Genomic DNA, 19,829 nt, shown 5'->3' on the forward strand with positions numbered 1-19,829 from the left:
GCCGCTGGTTTTTAACCCCAGTCCAACTAGTTCATACTGTAGGATCTGGTTCCCTCATACCGGCAGGGCTGTAATTTACAAGGATGTAACTATGGACATGCGGTTGTCACGGAGATTGGTATTATCATTGGCAAACAAGTTATCAATTTTTGATGGAGCCGATGCTGAACTTCTCAACCATTAATTCTATATGTGTTGGTTGCTGCTCATCTAGTGGTCTCTCATGGTGGAAGGTCGCATCTTGTTATTCTGTGGATTCTAGGGTTTTAAACAGCCATTCAGCCATTTCTGAAAAACTGACTCACAAAGTACATGCTCCTGGGGAGGAAGCTGACCCCCCCTCCGACTTGCTTCTTCTTGGGGGCAGTTACTGATTTATATGACCAAACAATCTCATTTTTGGCACATTCCCACTAAATTTGAGTTTGACAACTTTCCTGATTATTTGATATGTTTGGTATAAATATGAATTTTGTATTCCATTATGGAATATATTTTATATCACTCAAACTTTTATATGCTTTCTATGATTGTAATTCTTCCTGCTCGTGTGACTGCTTTGATTATTACTTTTAGCTTGCTGAATAAAAATAAAATAAAACAGCAGCTGAGTCCTCTGCTGTAGTTTCCTGGTACTCCCTTTCAGTACTTCTAAAATATATTGGTAGAGGGTGGATGAAACCCTTATTCTTCCTGCAGTAATGTCACCTCCTCTAACCAGTACTTGGCATATCAGGAAACTTTATCTGGAAGTCTGAAGACTTGTTAATCCAGAAGAGGTGCCTGAGGAATTGGGGGGGGGGGTGTTTCCCCCACTAATTATTTGGGGAAATGAAAAGTATGCACATTAGAGCTGTGGGAGTAAATGGGAAAACCAGGATTAAATATGACCTTTGTAAATGGAATTACTGAGTAGTAATCAGTTGCACAGGGTGATGTATACCCTGGGGCTTGACCCTGATGTTGTAAGCAGAAGCTATGATGTGGAAACATAGGGAATCTGGTGGTTTGTGTTTTTGGAAATAATACCTGAGACTCCCAAGGAGGAAAAAGTAATTGCCAAGCAGATAAGTGAGGCATTCAGAGAGTGCTTGAGGCACAAAGAAGTGACCCTCCAAAGGCAAGGGAGGTATTTACTGTGGACTTCCTTCTTTTTGCATTTGACAATTCTGGTTTCAAAACTATGAAGCCTCACGCATGTCAGACACTCCAATGCTCATACACTTACAAAACAATTCCTCTTCCTTTCATTCATTTGTTCACACACACACACACACACACACACCCCGGTTTTCCCTGACAGAGACTCAAGTAGTGATGTTAAATTCTCGAGAATAATTCTGATTAATGAGAATATTATCGAATCTTCCTTTAAAATATAATTCACCATTCTAAGGTGATGGCACCAGTAATTGTCATGTTAAGGTTTGGTATAAGGAAACTCAGTAGTTAAATCATATTTTATTCTTCAATTAGAACATGTACATATATGATAATATATTTCAGTATGTCAATCTCTGGTAAATAGCACCTTGTACCATTGAATGGCACTGCAAAAACCAGTTACTGGCACTAAATAAAAATCTAGAAACATCAACTGTTTAAATCAAGGCCACCTCATATGTTGTTACACATAATTGTATAGGCCTAGGTACTTTAAGTGTACAGTGGTACCTCTGGTTATGAACTTAATTCGTTCCGGAGGTCCGTTTTTAACCTGAAACCGTTCTTAACCTGAGGTACTACTTTAGCTAATGGGGCCTCCCGCTGCAACCACTCCACCAGCACGCGATTTCTGTTCTCATCCTGGGGCAAAGTTCTTAACCTGAGGTATTACTTCCGAGTTTGCAGGGTTTGTGTTTGTAACCCGAGGTGTTTGTGACCATTTTTTGCTCTTCGAAATATGGCAACCCTAATTTGCCCCCACCTAAAAGAAATCCTGGCTACACCCATGGCAGGTGCTCATAGCGACAGTGCCAATTTGTTGATATAATCAATGAACAATTACCATGTACTTAGAAATTTATCCTTCTTACCCTGCCCATTTATCATCTCATTGCTGTGTTGATTCAAACCTGCCATTTCCCATATCTGGGTAAAACCAAGATCGTGAAGTGAGGGCCTCCCCCCCATTTTCCACCTGACAGCTATTTTCATTCTGGCAGTGGCTGTCAAAAAAGAGACCATGGAATACTGGGGTTAAGATCCCCCCAAAGAACCAAAAATTTGACCCACGGATCCATGTTTATAACCAGTTACGATGGAGATTTCAGGATTTATTTATTTATTTATTCAGCTAGCTAGCTAGCCAAAATGGTGCACAAGTGTTTTTGCACCATTTGTTCCCCACCGGAATGGGGCTTTACAAACCATTGGAGCAATGGAGAGACAAATAATCAGTCATTTTTGTTTCCTCTTTCACCAGAATGCAAAGGTGGCGACAGAGGTGGGGAAGTTTTGCTTGCTGTTTAACAAGTAGGAGCCCTGCCAGAAAGAAAGAAATAGAAAAAAAAGGCAAATCTTCCTATATAAACGGGACTTCAAGACCACGTCATCCGTTTTGGCTCCTCTGCCACTTGGCCCCCTCCTCTTCCTCACTGCCAGCTATTAGCTCCACCCCCCCCACCCCCCCCCGGTAGCAAGAGAGACAGAGAGAAGCAGCAATGGGGATGGGGAACCTGTGTCTCTCCCGGTGCTGCAAGGACTACAACTCCCATTAGCCCTGACCCTCGGCCATGCTGGATGGGGCTGAAGGGAACTGGAGTCCAGCAACACCTGGAGAAACACTATGATTAAGATTTTGCTGGTGTTTGTGTAATTGATTAATCAATATGGTGAGCCAGCTCAAATATATTTAATCAGTTAACACATGCAGACTATAAAGTACAATGGATAATGTATTAGTGCATCAGATTCTATGTACTTTGTCTTATATCAAGGCAGTCCCAGGCTTGCCTGCTTCTCAGCACCCAAGATTTCTCAATGTCCAATAGTATGTCCAGAACACAAAGCAACATCTTGTCTCTAAGGATGGCATGTTCAGCGCCTCCTCTGACATCAGTAGCCCATGGGCAAGTCCAGAGTCCAGCCAAGACTATGGGGAAGCTTCCTGTTGCAACCATCTGTAAAGCCACAGGAGGCCCTAACAGGTCCATAGTTTCCACCAACAAGCAGAGATGGTCCAGGAAGGAGCTGACGGACACACGCAGAATCCAGGCTTCATCTGCTCTCCATCGACTGCAAAAAAATGTTGTTGTTGTTGTTGTTTAGTCGTTTAGTCGTGTCCGACTCTTCGTGACCCCATGGACCAGAGCACGCCAGGCACCTCTGTCCTCCACTACTTCCCGCAGTTTGGTCAAACTCATGCTGGTAACCTCAAAAACACTATCCAACCATCTCGTCCTCTGTCGCCCCCTTCTCCTTGTGCCCTCCACCTTTCCCAGCATCAGTGTCTTCTCTAGGGAGTCTTCTCTTCTCATGAGGTGGCCAAAGTACTGGAGCCTCAGCTTCACGATCTGTCCTTCCAGTGAGCACTCAGGGCTGATTTCTTTAAGAATGGATGCGTTTGATCTTCTTGCAGTCCATGGGACTCTCAAGAGTCTCCTCCAGCACCACAATTCAAAAGCATCAATTCTTCGGCGATCAGCCTTCTTTATGGTCCAGCTCTCACTTCCATACATCACTACTGGGAAAACCATAGCTTTAACTATACGGACCTTTGTTGGCAAGGTGACGTCTCTACTTCTCAAGATGCTGTCTAGGCCTGTCATTGCCCTTCTCCCAAGAAGCAGGCGTCTTTTAATTTCGTGGCTGCTGTCACCATCTGCAGTGATCATGGAGCCCAAGAAAGTAAAATCTCTCACTGCCTCCATTTCTTCCCCTTCTATTTGCCAGGAGGTGATGGGACCAGTGGCCATGATCTTCGTTTTTTTGATGTTGAGCTTCAGACCATATTTTGCGCTCTCCTCTTTCACCCTCATTAAAAGGTTCTTTAATTCCTCCTCACTTTCTGCCATCAAGGTTGTGTCATCTGCATATCTGAGGTTGTTGATATTTCTTCCGGCAATCTTAATTCCAGCTTGGGATTCTTCCAGCCCAGCCTTTCGCATGATGTATTCTGCATATAAATTAAATAAGCAGGGAGACAAAATACAGCCTTGTCGTACTCCTTTCCCAATTTTGAACCAATCAGTTGTTCCATATCCAGTTCTAACTGTAGCTTCTTGTCCCACATAGAGATTTCTCAGGAGACAGATGAGGTGATCAGGCACTCCCATTTCTTTAAGAACTTGCCATAGTTTGCTGTGGTCGACACAGTCAAAGGCTTTTGCATAGTCAATGAAGCAGAAGTAGATGTCTTTCTGGAACTCTCTAGCTTTCTCCATAATCCAGCGCATGTTTGCAATTTGGTCTCTGGTTCCTCTGCCTCTTCTAAATCCAGCTTGCACTTCTGGGAGTTCTCGATCCACATACTGCTTGAGCCTTCCTTGTAGAATTTTAAGCATAACCTTGCTAGCGTGTGAAATGAGTGCAATTGTGCGGTAGTTGAAGCATTATTTGGCACTGCCCTTCTTTGGGATTGGGATGTAGACTGATCTTCTCCAATCTTCTGGCCACTGCTGAGTTTTCCAAATTTGCTGGCATATTGAGTGTAGCACCTTAACAGCATCATCTTTTAAAATTTTAAATAGTTCAGCTGGAATACCATCACTTCCACTGGCCTTGTTATTTGCAGTGCTTTCTAAGGCCCATTTGACTTCACTCTCCAGGATGTCTGGCTCAAGGTCAGCAACCACACTATCTGGGGTGTACGAGACATCCATATCTTTCTGGTATAATTCCTCTGTGTATTCTTGCCACCTCTTCTTGATGTCTTCTGCTTCTGTTAGGTTCTTACCACTTTTGTCCTTTATTATGGTAATCTTTGTACGAAATGTTCCTTTCATATCTCCAATTTTCTTGAACAGATCTCTGGTTCTTCCCATTCTGTTGTTTTCCTCTATTTGTTTGCATTGCTCGTTTAAGAAGGCCTTCTTATCTCTCCTTGCTATTCTTTGCAAATCTGCATTAAATTTCCTGTATCTTTCACTATCTCCCTCGCATTTTGCTTGCCTTCTCTCCTCCGCTATTTGTAAGGCCTCGTCGGACAGCCACTTTGCTTTCTTGCATTTCCTTTTCATTGGGATGGTTTTCGTTGCTGCCTCCTGTACAATGTTACGAGCCTCCATCCATAGTTCTTCAGGCACTCTGTCCACCAAATCTAAATCCTTAAACCTGTTCCTCACTTCCACTGTGTATTCATAAGGGATTTGACTTAGATTGTAACTTACCGGCCCAGTGGTTTTTCCTACTTTCTTCAGTTTAAGCTTGAATTTTGCTATAAGAAGCTGATGATCTGAGCCACAGTCAGCTCCAGGTCTTGTTTTTGCTGACTGTATAGAGCTTCTCCATCTTTGACTGCAGAGAATATAATCAATCTGATTTCGATGCTGCCCATCTGGTGATGTCCATGTGTAGAGTCGTCTCTTGTGTTGTTGGAAAAGCGTGTTTGTGATGACCAGCTTGTTCTCTTGACAGAACTCTTTGCCCTGCTTCTTTTGGATCTCCAAGGCCAAACTTGCCAGTTGTTCCTTTTATCTCTTGTCTCCCTACTTTAGCATTCCAATCCCCTATAATGAGAAGAACATCCTTCTTTGGTGTCACTTCTATAAGGTGTTGTAAGTCTTCATAGAATTGGTCAATTTCAGTTTGTTCAGCACCAGTAGTTGGTGCATAAACTTGGATTACTGTGATGTTAAAAGGTCTGCCTTGGATTCGTATCGAGATCATTCTATCATTTTTGAGATTGCATCCCAGTACAGCTTTCGCCACTCTTTTGTTGACTATGAGGGCCACTCCATTTCTTTTACGGGTTTCTTGCCCACAGTAGTAGATGTGATGGTCATCCGAACTGAATTCGCCCATTCCCGTCCATTTTAGTTCACTGATGCCCAGGATGTCAATATTTATTCTTGCCATCTCATTTTTGACCACCTCCAACTTACCCAGGTTCATGGTTCTTACATTCCAGGTTCCTATGCAATATTTTTCTTTACAGCATTGGACTTTCCTTTCGCTTCCAGGCATATCCGCAACTGAGCGTCCTTTCGGCTTTGGCCCAGCCGCTTCATCAGCTCTGGATCTACTTGTACTTGCCCTCCACTCTTCCCCAGTAGCATGTTGGACGCCTTCCGACCTGAGGGGCTCATCTTCCAGCGTCATAACTTTTATATGCCTGTTGTCTTTGTCCATGGAGTTTTCTTGGCAAGGATACTGGAGTGGCTTGCCGGTTCCTCCTCCAGGTGGATCACGTTTGGTCGAAACTCTCCACTATGACCTGTTCATCTTGTGTGCCCTGCTCGGCGTAGTTCATAGCTTCTCTGAGTTCTTCAAGCCCCTTCGCCACGGCAAGGCAGTGATCCATGAAGGGGGCAAAATAATAATATATATATATTATATAGAATGAAACATAAAACGTCAACACTACACTTAACAGTCCAATGAACATGCCACTCCTTCTGCCAATACAGTGGTACCTTGGGTTACATACGCTTCAGGTTACATACGCTTCAGGTTACAGACTCCGCTAACCCAGAAATAGTGCTTCAGGTTAAGAACTTTGTTTCAGGATAAGAAAAGAAATCGGGGTCCGGCGGCGCAGCAGCAGCAGGAGGCCCCATTAGCTAAAGTGGTGCTTCAGGTTAAGAACAGTTTCAGGTTAAGAACAAACCTCCGGAACGATTTAAGCACTTAACCTGAGGTACCACTGTATCCTCATTCTATTCCAGTCCTTGAGCTTCCCTTTTACTCTTGGCAGACACTGGGTACCTGGTCCAATACATTTTGAGGCCAGAAAATATACTGTCTCAATTAATTTATTCTTATCAGAGCACCAACTGAATGCAAAGGACTCAACAGAGAGGAAGGGAGGAATTATTCTTATTCTCCTCCTCCTCCTCTATATAGTATCATCAGCTTGTGTAGCACTTTGCAGAAAATACGAGGGGAGAGATCTCTGCCCTGATGACGGGCTTCCAGTTCTCAAGTTTAGTTAGAGGCCTGGCTGCTGCAGTGTCCCTGCTCCAAGGGCTTCATGGGAAAGGTGATGGGAGGGAGGGCTTGAAGGAAATAAGCAAGGAGGATGCACAGGGGTTCTGAGAAGTGCCGGGCATATGGGGCCCCAGGGAGGAAAAGGCAGAGTTGTTTCGGGGAACAGGAGACGTCTAGAGGTTGAGGAGCGAAGATCACAGACAGAGATGTCTCGGGATACAAGAATGCTGTCCTAAGGATGGGAGAGCATGGCCACAGAAGGCTCTGAAGGAAAGAGCAAGGCGTTTGTGATGCATCCGAGGGATGAGCATCATGTTATCAGAGTGGTGTGAGAGATGAATGATTTTGGCAGCTAAGTCAGCAAGGTCGGGGTGCAGAAGGCCCCCAGCTCAGTGGGAGAGTAGCCACTTTGCATGCAGATGGTCAATCCCTGGTAGGTCTGGGAGCTACGCCTGTCTGTCCCCCTGAAAAAGTGCAGGTGGTCCTGTGCTGAATGGATGGTAGGCAGATTCCTACGTCGCCAGGAAGTTGTCCTGTGTGCAGAAGCACAAGGATCCAAATGCAGGTCTTGCTCAGCACACCTCTTTATTTTACTTGCACCCCACTCTTCCTCCAAGTTATGTGCAAAACAACCCTGCACGAATAAGGTCACACCAAAATAGAAAAAATAGGCTATTACATATAGCTGAAATACACACAAATTCAAATGTTCATCTAATTAAATGAAAAAATTGTTTTCTGTAATTCACATTTCAGAAATGCCAGTGATAAATGACACAATGTCCAGTAATGTAGCTGGATCAAAAAAATCATGATTCATTACTTACACTGGCAATATCACAGCTTGACTTTTTATTTTTTAGATTTTTTAAAATGTGGGTTGTAAAACTGGCTCTTACATAGGAATTTACAGTTTGTGGAGAATATTCTCCGGAGAATTTTCTAGCAAAGAATATTCTCGAGAATATTTTCATTCTCGAGAATATTCTCCGGAGAATAGTCTCACCTCACATCACTAGACTCAAGGCGGCTTACACATTCCTTTCAGGAGTTTAGTTGTCAGATTTCCGCAAGAGTCTAGCCACTGGGGAGCAGAAGGCTAAGCCCCCATTTCCCAGCCTTCTTATTGATTTGCTGCCAAAACATAGTCCCATACTAGTGTTCCATGCCAGCCCAAGCTCCACAAGTGGCGCAAGATTCCAGGGGTTGCAGGTGTGCTTCCCAGGGTCTGCGTTCCCTTTTGGGACAGTGAGGCACAGCAGAGACTGTAGTGCCTTTGTGATACATGGCTTTACAGTGGTACCCTGGTTCCCAAACACCAAAAACCCGGAAGTAAGTTGTTCCAGTTTTCCAACATTTTTTGGAAGCTGAATATCCGATGTGACTGTCAGCTATTGTTTCTGGGGCACCTGCACCAGTCAGAAGCTGCGCCTTGGTTTTCGAACATTTCAGAAGTCAAATGGACTTCCAGAACAGATTAAGTTTGGCACCTTTGTTTTTGCTATTTATTTTGCATTTTTGTTTCTGAGGCTTTTTCCGTTAATTTGTTTTTGTGATTGTGTGGAACCCAGTTCAGCTACTGATTGATTGAGTGTGTGACTGCAGAAATGGATAAAAGCCCCCCATGCAAACAATGACTATCATCAGTGCAGGTAAGGAAAAAAATTAATTTTAATCTCTATCATCTATAATACTGTCTTATTTATTTTATAGTACAGTACATTCATTGATTATTGCTTTCATTTTATGGATCAATGGCCTTGTTAGATAGTAAAATTCATGTTTAATTGCTGTTTTAGGGGTTGTTTTTAAAAGCCTGGAACTGATTAATCCGTTTTGCATTACTTTCTGTGGGAAAGGGCGCCCTGGTTTTGGAACATTTTGGTTTTGGGACGGACTTCCGGAATGGGTTAAGTTTGAGAACCAAGGTACCACTGTATTTACACATAAATACAACCTGCACCTAGATGGAGGGATTGCAGAACATTAATAATAATAATGTATTATTTATACCCCGCCCATCTGGCTGGGCTTCCCCACCTATGAGGGTCTGGGTTCCCCCTTAAGGGGGGATGCAAAGGAGAGCAAAAAGCCATCATCTGTGTCTCTTAGTTCCAGCCGGCCATTCCCAGCTCACCTGGAGTTCCGCCCCTCCTTCTCCTTGCTGCTGACTCCAAGGACATCCCTCCAGCCTATGTCATTCAAAGTTGAAACCCGAAATCTGGCCTTTCCTCTGCCCACTAGCACCCCATCAAAGCAGGGGTCCCAGTACCCCATGCCTGGCAGTCTTGCTCTCTGATGGTTTCCTTGAAGGTTCCTGCCTTAAATCCATACTTAATCTACAATTGGCCAGGTTTATTGACTTCTTATCAGCCATTGTTGTTAAGAGGATCAGTTCTCAAATCCAGCCTTCTTCTCTCCTACTTCCCCAGCAAAAAAACAGCAATGAACAAATCTCTTAAACTTTTATCTTTTGTTTAATCAATGAAAGGAACGATTCTAAAAACAAAACAGATTTGAAGCACATTCCTCTCCTTAAAGAATTCTGGGCACTCTAGTTGTAATTCTCAGCAACCATTAATAAACTACAGTGCACATTATTCTTGGGGGAAATAATGTGCTTTGAATGTGGTTTGAAAGTATAGTGGGTACACAGACACCCCAGCCCAGAAAAGAGAGAGGACATAGGAGGAGGAGAGCTGCTTATGAAGAGGTTCCTTCCTGGCACTGAAGATATTTTGCCTTGTAGTTAGTAAGAGGTCAGTGCGCACAGTGCATCCTTTACATCAGGGATGGGCAACTTGCATCTGTTAAGGACTGTATATGGCTGAAACCTATCTATTTGTTCTCAAGCAGCTGGATTGAGGATCTCTGACCATGGTTGGATCCAGGGCTTTTTTCCAGCTGGAACTTGAAGGAACTCAGTTCTGGCCCCTCTCAGGTGAGCACCATTGCCATTCTAAGTGAATGAAGGATGTGTTCATGGTGAGTTCTGGCACCTCTTTTTCTTGGAAAATAGCACTGGTTGTCTCTGCCTTGCAGTCACCAAAGTAGGCTAACCTCTTTGTCCAATCCAGGATCTTTATTTACACTACAGATTATAATCAGAATCAATATCAGCTCAACTCTACAAAGGAGCCCAAGCAGTTGCGATCGGTAGCGATCATTCCGGAACGCCAGTGAAAGCAGCTGGGAGCAAGGTGGGTTGCTCAGCTGGCAACATCCCAGAGAAGAAAGGGCTGTTGCAGCCCTCTGCTTCCCGCAGCGCAGGAGCCAGCTCCTAGGGCCGAAGGGGCTTCATTCCCCCGCAGTAAAATATTGGAGGGGGCTGCGTCCCCCGAAGTTGATGGGCATTGCCATTCAAATGGTGTGTGTGCACCATGTCATGTAGTTGCTTATGCAGGACGGGGCATACCTTGCCCACCCCCCATATTTTATTCCAGTTGGCACCCCTGTCCCGCAGCTGTTTTCCAACATCCTCAGGCCGGTTTGCAACCTCGGCCTCAACCAAGGAAGCCCTTCAGGCCAGGGACCGACTCCCTGTATGTACCGCCTGAGAAGGAAACTGGAGAGGAAGTTCAAGCTGAGATGCAAAGATCCTCAGCAGGATCCAGGGCAAGGTCTGCTGCCTGCCATGAAGCCGGGATGCCGGGGAAGTGCTCTCTGCCCTCCCGTGGAAAGCAGCGGCTTTACCTCCGGCCAGGCGGGGCTTTCTCGTGGTGGCTCCTCTCGAAGAGGGCACCAGTGGAGAATGGTGCTGGTGAGGCCCTCCCCGGGGCGGAGAGCCTGCGCCCTGTCTGGGCTGGCCTCGGGCTTCCCAGGCGGAGGCTGGGCGGGTTCCCGGGCTCCCCCGCCCCGGGGAGGCGCCCTAGCCGGCCGCGACAGGTAAAGGCCCTGGCCGGGCGGGCGGCGGCGGCGGCGGCGCCAGAGGAGAGCGAGCGGAGCGCGCCATGCGGGAGACTTTCCTGCGCTGCCCTCTGCGCACGGCGGCCGGGCGGGTGCTGGTGTCTCTGCCGCCGGGCGGGGAGTTCCTGCTGGGCACGCCGGAGCTGGTGGGCCGGACGAGCGGTGAGTGGGCCCGCTTGGCGGAATCCTGGCCGGGGGTCCCGGCGGGGCGCCTTTCTCGAAGACTGGGGCCGCTTGTCGGGGGTCTTGATTCTCCAGGGGTTTGAGAGGCGCCAGGTCTCTTCCTTAACACCATATACCTGAAGCAGAGCACACACTCGCCCCAAAGTCTCCTCACAAAGCTACAGGTCCCAGGATTCAGGGGCGCGGGGGGGGGGGTATGTGCTTTCACGAGAGGCTGTGCATGCAGCCTGAGGCTGCGATCTCGTACAGTACACACTCTGGAGGGAGTAATCTTCACTGCATTTATGGGATTTACTTCGGAGTAGATTTACACAGGCTTGCTCTATCCAGTGTACTTGCCACCTTGTAAAGGTGAACGTTGGTAGTATTCCATAATTATGGCCTTTCCGGGGACTCTTGTTTGCTTTTAAATCACTTTCAATGCTGAAAACAACTCCACTGTGTGACAGTTGCCTGGGGGGAGGAGCAGTGTCGGATTTACTATAAGCTATACAAGCTATAGCTTGGGGCCTCCCAAAAATGTAAAGGGAAAAACAACTGGATGTACATTTCCAGAATATAATGGCTTTAGATACCTATTAGGTATCCATAAATTACCATTTAGCATATATTCAACACAAAAAACAGTGACAATTGTTGTGGACAAAGGACAGCTGGACATATAAAGGGCCCCATTACCTTCAGGAGCTCCTTAGGGCCACATCAAACCTAAATCCAGCCCTGGGGGGGTGGGGGGTGGTTCTGCAGCCAAAGTCTGGCAGGAACATTTCCCACTCCTGCCTAGGTTTTGCAGAGAAAAGATGTGACATTGTTGACAAGGCTGCCCCATTTTAGGAACAGAGGAGCCTGCCTTGTATCATGTCAGACTCCATCCAGCCCGGTTGTGCCTCCTCTGACTGGCAGTGGCTCTCTGGGGCCTCAGACAGAAAGGTATTTCCCATCATTTACTACCTAATCCTGCTTAAACTGCAGGGAAGGAAACCCGGGACCTTCTGCTTGTACTCTGCCCCTGTGCTGCACTCTCTTCCACCAGCAGACTTTGCTTCTCCCTCTTCCCCCAGTTGCATGGCAATAACTTCAGGGTTTGCCACATGCATATCCCGAAGGATAAGTAACCAGAGATGCTCGTAAGTAGAGGTCCCGCTGTATTCATGTTAACGCAGTACTAATTATTTTAATGTTTTATTAAGGGTAATGCTGTTCCATCCTCTGAATGCAGTTAGTCTTGGTTAATATTTGCCCTATCTTTCCGGGTAAACAAGACAAATTATCTCTCCACTCTTAGGACCAGAATAGTTTCCTCACTGAGGTTAATCATTTAACACAGGTGGATGTGGAAAGAACGCATGCAGACTTAGAGAATCACTAAAGGAACACAGGGCCAGAGGTGTGTGAGAGTAACTCCTATTTCCAGTGTTCATGTTGAGAGTGCTGTTTTGTTTTACAGCCAAAACAGCACGAACCATGCACGAGACAGGTGTCAGTAGACATGGGGAGGATGGGACAATGTGACGTTTATAGAAGTACCAAAACAATAAGAAACAAATAGAAAAAAGCAGTAGGGACCCCCAACAGCCCAGTGAGAACTGAGCTCCTTAGTGGCCATGGATTGCAGTCCAACTCGCAAGTGTATATGTGCAAATGTGTGGGAAATCAAGGGGACATTGAATGGAAGAGGTGGAATCCTGAACAGGGAGCACTCCACACACCCCAACATTTTGTTTTAGGTCTCACTTATACTTCCCTTTTTGAAAAGTCTTGTATGTGTTGTTTGCAATGTGAGAGTGAAAAGCCCTTTTATACTGAGGAGTGAAAATTCATTTCAGTGGGGCTTGAGCAGGAGTAGATCCTGGTGGTTTTGTTTTATAAAGGAGTAAATCTAGTTGTCACCTGCATGCATATTGTATTTCATTGCTTATTATGTTTGTCAATAGATCCCTTTGTGTGGGATCCCTTTGTGTGCATGCTCTCTGGTGTGAGTCTCATGCTTTCTCACAACTATCCTCTAGGGCAGGATAGAAGTAATAATACTGAGAATTTTATAGAGAACATTTTAAGATTTCAAAGTGTGTTTGTTTTATCTGTAATCCTTTCACCAGCCCTGTAAGGCAGGTCAATATTATTCCCACCTTGCAGATGTAGAGGTGGCTGAGGCTGTGAAAAGAATGGATTGTCTAAGATCACCCAGTACATTTATTGAAAAGGGTGATAGCTGAATTGGGGAAGCTTTCTAGCTCACATCCTTATCCATTATATCAGTTAATTTTACTCATTTCACAGATTGGGAAAAGAAACTGAGAAAAATTCGGTTTACTTAGTACTATCTAGAGAAAAAACAAAAAAATTCCTTCCAGTAGCACCTTAAAGACCAACTAAGTTAGTTCTTGGTATGAGCTTTCGTGTGCATGCACACTTCTTCAGATACAGGTATCTGAAGAAGTGTGCATGCACACGAAAGCTCATACCAAGAACTAACTTAGTTGGTCTTTAAGGTGCTACTGGAAGGAATTTTTTTGTTTTGGCTATGGCAGACCAACACGGCTACCTATCTGTAACTGGTACTATCTAGAGCAGTGTTTCCCAACCTTTTTTGGGCAAAGGCACACTTGATTGATGAAAAAAATCTCGAGGCACACCACCATTACAGCCCCGTGACGTCAGCGCGCAGCGTCACGCCGGGAGGGACGCACGAAAGTGTAAGTTTCAATTTTTTCCCCTCCCCCTTGCCGGGGAACCTCCAAGCTTTGGGGGTGGGGGGGGGGGAGGAGGCAGCAAAGCGAGGGACTGAGGGACTCCTCCAACTCCTCCTCCTGCTCGTCCACGGCCGGGTAGAGCCGCTTGAGGCGCCGCTTGAGCTCCTTCTCCTGCTCGTTCAGGGCCGGGTCGCCGCCGTGAGCAGAGGCGGCGTGGGGGACCCCGCAGGTCAGGGCGAGTCGGCTCATCAGCTGCCACGACAGGAGCAGGGCGGGCGGCGAGGGGGTGGCTGGGTGGGGGAGATCCCCCTCGGTCGGCGCTGTCACGAAGCGAGACGAGGCTGGAAGGCGCCGCTCTCCTCCTCCCTCCGCAGCAAGCGTGGCCTGGCGCGAATCAAATCGCCGCTCCTGTCCCGTGCGCTCAGGTGGGCAGCTCCAAAGGGGCGCCCGCGTGCGCCGGCTTGGGGTGGCTGCCCAAGCGCCTTCTCTCTCTCGCCTCCTCCCACGAGTTCGGGGTCAGCCTCCCGCTCCTCCTCCGCTTCCTCCTGCCAGCCGCCGGGGTCTTTGGTCGCCGCAGCCTCCCGTCCAAGAAGCACCTTCGCCCAGGCAAGGACACGCGCGGAGCTGGCGAGCGCCGAGGGGTGGGGCTTTCGCACCCGCCTCCCGAACCAGGAGGGCCGGGTCGCCGCCGTGAGGGAAGGGCGCCGGGGCGCTGCTGCTGCTGCTGCCGCCGCCGCTCCCGGCAGGCATGGGCCCAGCTGAGGCGGCGGCATAGCGGGCGGAGGAGGGGGCGGCGGCGGGGCCGAGGTGGCCGGCGGCGGAGGGGGAGGCGGCGGGTGGAGCAGGAGGGCGGCCGAGGCCGGTGAGGGAGTAGGGTTGCCTGGGGCTTGAGGAGCCGTCGCCGGGAGTTGCTGCTGCTGCTGTTGCTGCTGCTGCCCGGACATGCCGGCCTCCTCCTCGTCCGCTGTCTCGCGCTCCTCCCTTTTGCGCGCGCTGCCCCGCCGCCGCCCCATTGGCCGGGTCCTGTCAGCTGATCCTGTGCTATTTCCTGTGTGTGTGTGTGAGGGGAGAATGGAGAGAGAAACCTCGGCACCACCACCGCGGAGCCGCCCCCGGCTCGACGCGGATCCTCGCCGCCGCCGCCCCGCCTCTCGCCGCCCGACTCGCCCGCCTCCCTCCCACGGCACACCAGGCAAGGTCTCGCGGCACATTAGTGTGCCGCGGAACACCGGTTGGGAAACACTGATCTAGAGAGTTTGTGTAGCAGATCTTGGTCTATATAAAAAAGTATCTACTATAGCTTATGAACTTTCTCTGCAGATGTAAAGATTAAAGGTAAAGGTAAAGGGACCCCTGACCATTAGGTCCAGTCGTAGCCAACTCTGGGGTTGAGGCGCTCATCTCGCTTTATTGGCCGAGGGAGCCTGCGTACAGCTTCCGGGTCATGTGGCCAGCATGACTAAGCCGCTTCTGGCGAACCAGAGCAGTGCACGGAAACGCCGTTTAGCTTCCCGCTGGAGCGGTACCTGTTGATCTACTTGCACTTTGAGGTGCTTTCCAACTGCTAGGTTGGCAGGAGCAGGGACCGAGGAACGGGCGCTCACCCCGTTTCGGGGATTCAAGCCGCCAACCTTCTGATCAGCAAGCCCTAGGCTCAGTGGTTTAACCCACAGCGCCACCCGCATCCCTATGTAAAGATTATTTAGCTTTAAATTTTTTTATGGAGGATAGGGTTATGGACAGCTGTCATGATAGCTGAATACAGTCCCCATGTACAGAGTGTAGCAGGCGGGTAGGCAGCTTTCCCTGTCCTGATGCCCTCTAGTCGTTGTTGGACTACAACTCCCATCATCCTTGACCCTTGGTCAGGCAGAATGGGGCCAACATCTGGAGGATGCCAGGTTGGAGGAGAAGGCCACAGTCAAGGGTAAGTTGTTTCTTTCTTGCTCTGCAGTCTGCTTGTGAAGTTCCAAGGCTGGGCACTGTTAGAGTGCTGGAATAGATCAACCCTTTAGTTTGATCTGTATTATATAGTTGTTATATATTTGGATGGGGAAGATGGATAGAAGGCTTCCAAGAGGTGAAACATCTATCTAAGCCATCTATAAACTGCCTGTTCCTCCTTAGTGGCATTTTGCTTTCAGTCTATGATTCTAAACTAGTTTCAGAATCAGAACAATGCATGCAATTGGAAGCTCTTGCAGAATAAGAAAACATTTTCTATCCTGTGTTGCAATTTTGTTTGTCCTCCGCTTCCCACCTTTGCGGAAGCTTTGCTCTAGGGTGGCTGAAGAACAGGCTGCGGGGTTCACTGCAGGAATTGCAGGGTCGGATTACTGCAGCATGGCTTTCACTAAAGGTCACGCTAGCCTCCTGGCAGGAATTTTTATTCACATCTGAGTGAAACAGGTCAGTTTACTAACATACAAAGGTCATTCAACTCACCTAACAAGGCTTGGAAGTTGGAATAGCTAGTTCCTCTCACTGTTGCTGGTATTCTTGCTATCCAGCAAGAAATCAGGACTGTTGGCATCCTTTGATCTTAACATTTCCCCTGTCCCTCCATTCTTAAGCAAGTGGCATCTGATTAGAAGATTGAACTGAAGAAGAACATTGTTTGTGAAAGAGCCAAGTGAGGTGGGATTGGGGTTAGCTCAGTGCTGCAAGTGATGGGGCCAGTGCTGGTGGCTTCCTGAAGGACCCCTAGATGCTCCCATTGACTCCTATGGGGAAATGAAATGCTGCATATGTCAGCTGTTGCATTGAAGGGACCAGGTCTTCACAGACGGACCTCTTGGAAGTTCTCAGTGACACTGTGTGGTTCCTATGGGCCCCCTCATTCTCTCAACCTGTCCCTGATATTTTGTTAGTCTTGAATCAGTAATAAAGTGCTCCCAGATTTATGTGGGTATTGAATCTCACAAACTTGTATACTGCATTATGACATTTATGATAATCTCACAGTATTTTGGGAGTTACATGTACTTACAGTTCAAAAACACATAATTATGAACAGTGCTTTTTTTTCTAAAAGAAATGTTTAGGGGTGCTCTCATTTTCCTACTCATATTGAAATACTGCCCCTCAATGAGGCCAAACTTAGGTTCACAAAATGTTTAGGAGTATGCGTACCCCTGCGTACCCCCAGAAAAAAGCACTGATTATGAAAGTGAAGTATGAAACATGCATTTCATCTTGTTGGAAAATGGCGTGTGACTAGGCCAAGCTTGGAAATCTGGACAGTTGAGGTCATTAGTGCTTCTTTGTGAGAAGATCATATTATATCTGCGTTAAAGGAGGAGAATACCTGTCTTTTGAGTAATTACCTGCCTAGAGTCTAATGAATAAATATTGGTCCTCTTTTTGGTGCCCTCAGTGAAGTTGAGTGCAAGTCAGCTTACACAACCATTTGGGTGTGTAGCAGCCATGGGAGTGGGGCTTTGTCTTTCAGCTGCCTCAGTCTGGAGCGAGCTAGTCATGCACCACCAGGCAGTCATGCAAGGATCTCACTCACAAGAAGGGCATGATGGAGGTAACTCATCTTTTGTCTCTGACATACAGACACATGCCAGTAAAATGAAAGATCAATTTTTATTCATCAAGAATAACAGCCCTCAGTAAGCCAATCCTCCATGAACCTGTAAAATCCTCTTTAAAAGTTACCTGTGCTCGTAGTCACTACTATCATGACTCTCTGAGTGAGTGCCTGCCATGAGTCCTGCGGAGCCAGGCAGGATGGGGCAAGGGTAGCAGGAATCAGAGGAGGAAGATTCAGAGCGGGGGGGTGTGTGTTGTGGTGGCTGTAGACAGCTTGGGCAGGGATCAGAATGAGGGCCCTATCCCAGAGTTGCCAGATGTCCCAGAAGAGGAGGGAAGTCCACTGGGCCCATCTCTCCTTCGCCTCCAGAGACTCAGCCAGCTAATCAGTAGAGCCATCTGGGTCTGGGGTGGAGGAGGAGTCAGAGGGGTGGACGCGAGTCCTATAGCCAGCTTCACTCCCCCCAGCCCCTTAGAAGTGCTAAGTTGCAGAGTCAATCTTCTTTTCATTTGGCACAAGAACCATGTGAGTGACAGGCTCTGCCTTGCTCCTTTAAAAGTTGAGCAGGCGAGGCGGGTCAGGTGTTGGGTCAACTGTATTCTCGTGTCTGCTAATGTACCCCTGGCCTCAGGGGTGTTCCTAAGAGGTGGCCCCCTCTTTGCCCATCTCTGCCCTTGCCTTAGCTGCAGGGCTTCTGCCTGCCAGCTGTTTTGGCTGCCTGGGCCTCTTCTTAGCATTCAGCTCTCTGCTGTTCCTTTTATCAGAAGAAGAAGGAGTGCACTAAGCTGATGCTAGGGAGAGGCAGGCCTTCTTTCTACTACTACGGGGAAAGTGCTGCCGTGGACCTGGACCTGGGTCTGGACCTGGGTTGACCTGAAAGCATGTTGGTTGTGCATGCGCTTCCCTTCCCTTGAGGCTGGTGCAGATGCCCTGGTGCAGAAGTGTAGGAAACTGAGGGGCTGGGTTTGGATGCTTGCCATTATGGGTGAGAGCTGGTGCTCAGAGGATGTGTCCCCTGACCATTCATATATATGTGGCTTTCTCGGTCACATCAGCTTCCTCTGCAGCAAAGACGTCATCGGTGCCACAACTGGTTATTCTAGTTGGCCCCCTAGGGACTGTATAGGGTCTGAAAAGGTCCGGTTTGTTCAGTGCTTCATGGGTCTTTGACCAGAATTTTACTGGCCTGACCAGAGTTTTAAATTTCCTGGCCAGCTGAACTGGGAGCTATTAAAAGCCAGAAAAAAAACAAGTGTCTGTGGCCCGATGGCTTGGCAGCTCTCCCTCCTGCTGTTGCTGATTTTTTACCTGCCTTCAAGTGTCAAGGCTGGCCTGAGGTGAAGGACAGGATGGCCTCTACTATTCCAAGTAGAGAAGCAGATTGGATTGAGGGTTCAAGGTTATTTCAAAACTTGTGATCAGGGGTGTCAACTTGAATAAAATATTGGGGAGGCCAGGTAAGCCATGTCCCGCATAATCAACCACAAGACGCAGCACACATGCACCATTTGAATGACAATGCCCATCAACGGGGGGGCTTCAGATATTTTATTGCGGGGGGGAGGGACCTCACCTTGGCCCCTAGCAGTTGGCTCCTATGCTTGTGATGGGACAGCATCCTCTTTAGGGCAACAGACTGGCATTACTACTACTACTACTGTTTTATTTTATGTTCAGTTTCATATATAGAAGGGGAAAAAGGGGGGAGAATACAAAATAGATAAAGCTGCAAAAATTAAAAAAAAATATCCAGGCCTAAAAACAAGAACATATTTCAAACAGAACAAATTGAAGTCATAAAGTTTCAAGTAACACAACTGGGTTTACATTATCTAGAACGTTTTTGCTCCAATAAATTATAAACACACGCCATTTTTTACACACAAAATGTTACCTGGCCAACTGCCTTCTCACCATACACACAATATCCCAGTTGTTAATTATCCATTCTCAGTCATTTTCTTCCAATTAGAACAGGCTTCCTCAACCTTGGCCCTCCAGATGTTTTGAGACTACAATTCCCATCAACCCTGACCACTAATCCTGCTAGCTAGGGATCATGGGAGTTGTAGGCCAAGAACATCTGGAGGATCGAGGTTGAGGAAGCCTGAATTAGAGAACATAGTATATTTCTGTCAGCCATCAATAAATGCTGAGCTAATTCCCCACTGTGTGCCAGTACTGTACCTTTAATATAACTGAGTAACACCCACCTAGTGGATGCAGGGCAGCCTGTATGGCCCACACATCTGTCCTGCCACTCCTTCTGCCTGAAGGAGCATCCTCCTCCTCTCCCTCCGCATGGTTTGTGGATTGGACTCTCAGAGGGAAAGGGCAATGAACAGAGATGGTGAGCAGGGGGGCCCAGCATCCAGGAGCCAGTATACAGTCCTGGCATTCCTCCTGACAAGGGTGTTCTA

General features: G+C 47.5%; 1 pseudogene across 1 annotated transcript in view; it reads left to right on the plus strand.

Annotated features, from left to right (window-relative positions):
- Positions 1 to 10,719: 10,719 nt before the first annotated feature.
- The window catches only part of LOC114587308 (ceramide kinase-like), a 34,997-nt pseudogene continuing 25,887 nt past the window's right edge, over positions 10,720 to 19,829 (plus strand). The window contains exon 1 of the transcript XR_013391145.1: positions 10,720 to 11,157. The product of XR_013391145.1 is annotated as a ceramide kinase-like (transcript). The remainder of the gene's footprint in view (positions 11,158 to 19,829) is intronic.

The sequence above is a fragment of the Podarcis muralis genome, chromosome 17, assembly GCF_964188315.1.
Source record: "Podarcis muralis chromosome 17, rPodMur119.hap1.1, whole genome shotgun sequence".
Lineage (NCBI taxonomy): Eukaryota > Metazoa > Chordata > Lepidosauria > Squamata > Lacertidae > Podarcis > Podarcis muralis.